Here is a 6,182-nt window from a genome sequence, read left to right on the forward strand (position 1 = left end):
CTCCCACAGGATACAGTCCTTCATGACTACCCAGCAAAGTGGTGGAGTTACCACCCCTGGAGGTATTTAAAAGACGTGTGGATGTGGCACCTGGGGACGTGGTTTAGTGGTGAACACAGTGGTGTTAGGTTAATGGTTCGACTGACTCAATGATCTTAAAGGTCATTTCTAACCTTAATGATTTTATGAACTTCTCTAGTGTGGGTCCTTCCCACGGGCTGCAGTTCTTCACAAACTGCTCCAGCATGAGTCCTTTCTATTGGGTACAGTCCTGCAGGAACACCTGCTGCAGCATAGATCCCCCACAGGGTCACACGTAGACGTGGTGCTTAGGGACACGGTTTACTGGTGGGCTTGGTAGTGTTAGGTTTACGGTTAGATTCTATGATTTTGAAGGTCTTTTCCAACCAAAATGATTTTATGATTCTATATCTATTATTCTTTTTGCTGTATTCCCAAAGCTGTTTTGACTGCAATTTGTAGAGAGCCGTAGATCACTCCAGCCAGGTTCACTGCAGGGTATTTCCTACCTCTTGAGTAGTTGGAGTACAATTAGCATGAAGTGATCAAATGAACTATAGTCTGAAACCCATGTGGGAGAGAAGTTTTTCAAACAATAGGAATGTCTCCCTGTCTCTCCTTTACTATGTTCTAATGAATATCTCCTAGGGAAAAATCCCTGGGCACATCACAGGAGTTTGAGCAACCCCACCTCCCCAGAAATTTTAGGGAGTGTCTCTGTTTCAGTTTGTTGACTCCACCTTCTTCATCCTTAAATACCTAATCTCAGCTGGTGGTGGCTGAGTAGTTAATTTAGAGCATATTCAGTTTGAACTGAAACATTGAAAGCAAAGTTTCTGCTGCTTTGGTGAATAAGCCTGGTATTTCTGACTCCCTGGAAGGAGGGTCTGAATATTATCTCAGTCCCTTCCCCTGTGCTGAACTCTGTTTGCTGTGGCCGCCTTTAGCGGTTACATTCAAGGTGGAGGAGGGGTGGGGGGGTAGTTCTGCAGGACAGCACCAAAACCGTCGCCTGACTCATCCCTATGCTCAAATTGTTGTTGCTCTTTTAAGGACCCCTAAAAAGGTTCCAGCTCTTTAGGTGAGGAAAAAATCACATATGTCCTTGGATCAGGGACAGGCATAAGGCATCCTTGGAGACAAGGACCTCTCGCATCACTAACAATTGGACTGGCTGACCCTGGGCTGTCCTGTCCAGCGACCTCTTTTTTATAAGTAGGATGAAGTGCATTTGTCTAATGAGGGATTTACATTTCCACTAGGTATATTATTGGCAGAGTCGAGTTATGTTTGTTCCTCAACAATTCAATGATTTCCTCTGTACTACTTGGGTCTACTATTTGGGTCCATCAGGTTTAAATATTTGCAAGATGAGGTTCTTTCTTTTCAGCTGTGCATTTCCCTTTTCTACCTGATTATTCACAAATTTAGAAATTCAGTTTGTAGACAGCTCAGCCTTAGCCTGATTCTCTCAGGTTTCCTCTGGCTTAATAGCCAACGTTATTATCAATTTGATAGGTAAAAGTGATTTCTTACTTACAGGAAGTCTTGTACAGACTCTGGTAAGCCTCTCTTTTCATCCCCCAAACTACAAATCCCAGTCACTAGTCCTGCAGTTTGAGCCATTTGCACATCATATTGTCCTTCTAATATTTTGTAAACATATTTTCAGTCCAATTGTTCCAAAAACCCAAGGATTTATAAACACAGGTCCTGTTTGGGTACTTGCATAAAGCTCTAGAAAGTTGGTTACAAATTTATCACTGTAGGCACATTAGCAATGGATCAGTACCCTTCACATAAGAGTTACATATCTGTAATCTCAGGAGCACTCACAACACAACAAGATTGAGTGAAGGCTATGAAAATGTTAAGGGATGTTAGGAGCACAGCTGCCTCCTCCAGCAGCCATGGTCAGAACTCTCCTGCCCAGCTGCTGGATCCCAGCCCAGGGAATTCAGAGTCTCTTCCCAGGCTGAGGGATTCAGCTGTTACTTTCCCAGTTGCAGGCTCAGCCAGCAGTGAAGCTGAGCACGTATCTGAGACACACACACACACAGAGGACATATACAGGGCATTGATACAGCCAGTCACACAGACTGCCACAGACAAGGTGTGGTTAACATCACACACAAACTAGGATTCAAATAAAACATAAACACAGAGAGCTGGAAGGGATCTAAATTCACTACTGAAAGCACATGTGCGCGCACACACATTTGCAGATCCCCTGAGTACCCGCATGGATGCTTCTATCTTCTCACTACCCCTGCCTGCATCTTGGACTCTTTTCTGCAACATTGCAGGGGAAGGAGGAGCATTAATGGGTGTAGAAAGGGATTTCAGGAGAGAGGTTTGAACAAATTCCCCATTCTGACAGGAACCATGAGATTGGTTCCCTTTTGGAGGGGGAAGTTTCCATTGCCAGACATAACTATTTCAAATATACCAATAATGCATTTGCCCTGGGAACTGTTCTTCCTATTTGAGCCGCAAAAAAATACAGCCTATTATAATCAAAACTGCCCACCTCAGGCCACCGTTGGCTTGCAATTCCACCAATTGACAGTCAATGTGGGCCAGGTATTCGGATGCAGTTCCAGTGCTCTTTTCTTAGATAACCCATAGGTTCCATCTATTTTTACCCAACTGGTTAGCAATTCACGTAAAGGTGAACCTTTCACTATATTGTGTCTGGTCCTCATTATTATTAACTCTCACCTCCTTGCTGCAAAAAAATGATCTGTCCAAATGGTATCCCCTGCGCTCAAGTTCCCCAGGTGAACTCACCTTTTGCCATCAGTGGGTCATTGACTCACAGGGGATCGTAGTGGCTGGTGTAGCCAAGTGAGTTGCCCAAGTCCCTTCTGGGGTGCCAAAACTGTCGCAGGATTCTTTATTGCTAAAAAAAGAAAGAGATGAAGACACCCTTAAGTACAGAATTGCAAAAGGAAATATTTTACTGCAATGTGCATGCAGTGGCCCAGCCTAGTTCTGAGGGGCCCTAATCATAAGTAACACACAGGTTATATAGAATATACAAGTGGACTATCACCCAGTTACAGTCCTAAGCTTATCTACAGTGGGCTGATCCTTCATGCGGCTGTGTGATGAGAGACAATGGTCTGGGCTAGTTTTCATCCTTTGTTACATGCTCAGAACCAATTTCCACAGGTTTATTGTCAGGCAAGGTTGTCATAACTAGCTGAGCTTTTGTGCTTCAATGTCTTCCCTCCTTAAGTTCTTGGAAAGCTCACTGAAACTAGGGTAAGGTTCATCCTATTAAGTAACCTAAGTTTGTACTTTTTTTCACAGTGCGCCCATTGCTCAGTGGGGCAGGGGACCCAGCGATAAAGTACATTGTGAAATCCAAGTTACTCAGTGCTTTTTTGCTTCAGTTTTTACTGGTAAGGCCTGCTCTCTCCAAGCCAATTGGTTGTATATGAGTCTATGGGACCAGATGGGATGCATCCAAGCATGCTGAAGGAGCTGACCAATATAATTTGGAGGCCACTGTCTATCATCTTTGAAAGGCTATGGCAATTGGGGGAGGTTCCTGATGGCTGGAACAGGCCAAACATCACTTCCATTTTCAGAAAGGACAAGAAAGAGGATCCAGAGAACTACAGGCTGGTCAGCCTTACCCTCTTTTCCCAGGAAGATTATGGAGAAAATCCTCTTAGAAGCCATTTCTAAAGAGATGAAAGATAAGAAGGTGATTAGGAGCAGCCAATGTGGTTTCAGCAAGGGCAAATCATGCCTGAACAATTTCATTGCTTTCTGTAATGAAGTGACTGGCACTGTGGAAAAGCAGAAGGCAGTGGATGTTTTATACCTTGATTTTAGCAAGGCCCTTGATGCAGTTTCCTATAGGCTTATCTCTAAATTGTTGGGATATGGGCATGATAAGGTAGATGGAAAATTAGCTGGACTGCTGAGCTCCAAGAGTTGTGACTGGTGGTGCAAATCCCAGCTGGGGGCCAGTAACTAGTGGGGTCCCTCAGGGATCAGTACTGGGATCAGTACTGGTATTTAATGTCTTCATTAATGATCTGGACAATGGGATGGAGCACATTCTCAGCAAGTTTGTAGATGACACCAAATTGGGGGAGTAGTCAGCATGCTGGAGATCAGGGCTGCCATTCAGAGGGACCTGGAGAAACGGGATGACTGGAACCTCATGAAGCTCAACACAATCAGATCCAAAGTCCTGCATCTGGGATGAAATAACCCTATGCAGCAATACGAGACAGAGATCAACTGTCTGGGAAGCAGCTCCCCAAAAAAGGATTTGGGGGTCCTGGTGGACAAGTTGACGATGTCAGCAGTGTGCCCTTGCAGCAAAGATGACTAACTGCATCTTGAGCTGTATTAGCAAAAGTGTACCCAGCAGGTCCAGGGAAGTGATCCTTTCCCCTTATTCAGCACTTGTGAGACTGCATCTGCAGTACTGTGTCCAGTTTTGGGCTCCCCAGTACAAGAAGGATAGTGACATACTGGAACAAGCCTAGCAGAGGTCCACCAAGCTGGTCGGGGGCTGGAGAATGTGACATCCAAGGAGAGGCTGAGAGAGCTAGGCCTGTTCATCCTGGAGAAGAGAGAGAGAGATAAGGACTGGGAGATTACCTGCCAATTACAGGCAAAACAGACTCAACTTGGGGAAAATAATTGAATTTATTGTCAATTAATTGTAACAGAGCAGGATAATGAGAAATAAGAACAAATCTAAAACCACCTTCCCCCTACTTCTCCCTTCTTCCAAGGCTCAGCTTCACTCCCAGCTCTTCTACACCTCCCCCTCCCCTGCCAAGCAGCATAGGGTGATGGGGAATGGGGGCTGCAGTCAGTTCATAATGTTTTGCCTCTGCAGCTCCTTCCTCCTCACACTCTTCCCCGACTCCAGCATGGGGTCCCTCCCACGGGATATAGTCTTTCATGGACTTCTTCAATGTGGGTCTTTCCCACGGGCTGCAGTTCTTCACAAACCACTCCAGCATAGGTCCTTTCCAGGAGGTACAATCCTTCAGGAGCAGACTGATCCTGCATGGATCCCCCACAGGGTCACAGGTCCTGACAGAAAACCTGCTCTTACATGGGCTCCTCTCCACAGACCACAGTTCCTCCCAAGAGCCCAGTCCTGCACGGATTCTCCCATGGGGTCAGAGCTTCTTTTAGGGCACATTCACTTACTCTGGCGTGGGGTCGTCCACAGGCTGCAGGTGGATCTCTGCTCTGCCGTGGGCCTCCATGGGTCCATGGGCTGCAGTGGGGCAATATGGTCTTTGCCACGGACTTTAAGGGATCTGTGCTCCAGTGCCTGGAGCACATCCTTCCCCTCCTTTTTCACTGACCTTGGTGTCTGCAGAGTTGTTTCTCTCACCGTTTTTCACTCCTCTCTCTCCCAGCTACTGCCGTGCAGCACATTTTACCCTGCTATGTATTCTATCACAAGCACAGCTCACCATGCATGAGGAGTATTTACGACACTCACAGTGACCTTCTAGAGCGAGGTCGTATCTAAGCAGCTCTGTGATTAGCTGAGGAAAAGGGAGACGGGGTGGGGTTTACTCCTCCCAGCTGCGCTTTTTCTTGGTCACGTGTAGTTTACGCGGGTTGTGTTTCCGTGCTGCACTTGCTACGTCATCGAAAATGTGAGGTGGTGAACGCAGTATCCAGTTTGGTCGGCGGCAGTGGCAACTTTTATCTCCAAATTGCGTTTTCAGGTGGTATGGAAGACGGAACAGGTGAGTCACTGGGGAGAGGGTGTACTACTGCTCGCATCTCTTTCTCTCTCCATTGCGGCGGGGCCACCCTTTGCAGCCGTCGGTGGTGAAGGTCGCGCTGGGCTAGACCGCTGCTGCCTCTGGAGCATGAACGTCCTAGACTATCAAGGCAGCGTGGAGAGGGGTGGGGAGCACCCGGAAAAGGCAGGGAGGTGGTGGTGTACGGTAGCCGGGCTGCGTCAATTTGTCCCCGCGCTCCAGACTGGGAGTGGCGTCTTGGGACACGCTACTCAGGGGGAAACGCTGGAGAGACGTTCCGCCATGCTGCGCAGTAGGTGACGACTGGACATGAGTAGGGAGAATAACAATAGCACGCGGCAATTTTCTGCAAGCCGCCTGGAATCCTAGCTGCTGATCCATTGATCACTTTCTCTCATC

General features: G+C 47.0%; 1 long non-coding RNA gene across 1 annotated transcript; it reads right to left on the minus strand.

Annotated features, from left to right (window-relative positions):
- Positions 1-2,810: 2,810 nt before the first annotated feature.
- On the minus strand, positions 2,811-5,843 carry LOC115949146. Its single transcript, XR_004082761.1, has 4 exons — positions 5,212-5,843; positions 4,519-4,609; positions 3,666-3,713; positions 2,811-2,923 (listed from the first exon to the last, which is right to left on the minus strand). It is a non-coding gene; the product is annotated as an uncharacterized LOC115949146 (long non-coding RNA).
- Positions 5,844-6,182: the final 339 nt, after the last annotated feature.

The sequence above is a fragment of the Geospiza fortis genome, unplaced genomic scaffold (assembly GCF_000277835.1).
Source record: "Geospiza fortis unplaced genomic scaffold, GeoFor_1.0 scaffold189, whole genome shotgun sequence".
Lineage (NCBI taxonomy): Eukaryota > Metazoa > Chordata > Aves > Passeriformes > Thraupidae > Geospiza > Geospiza fortis.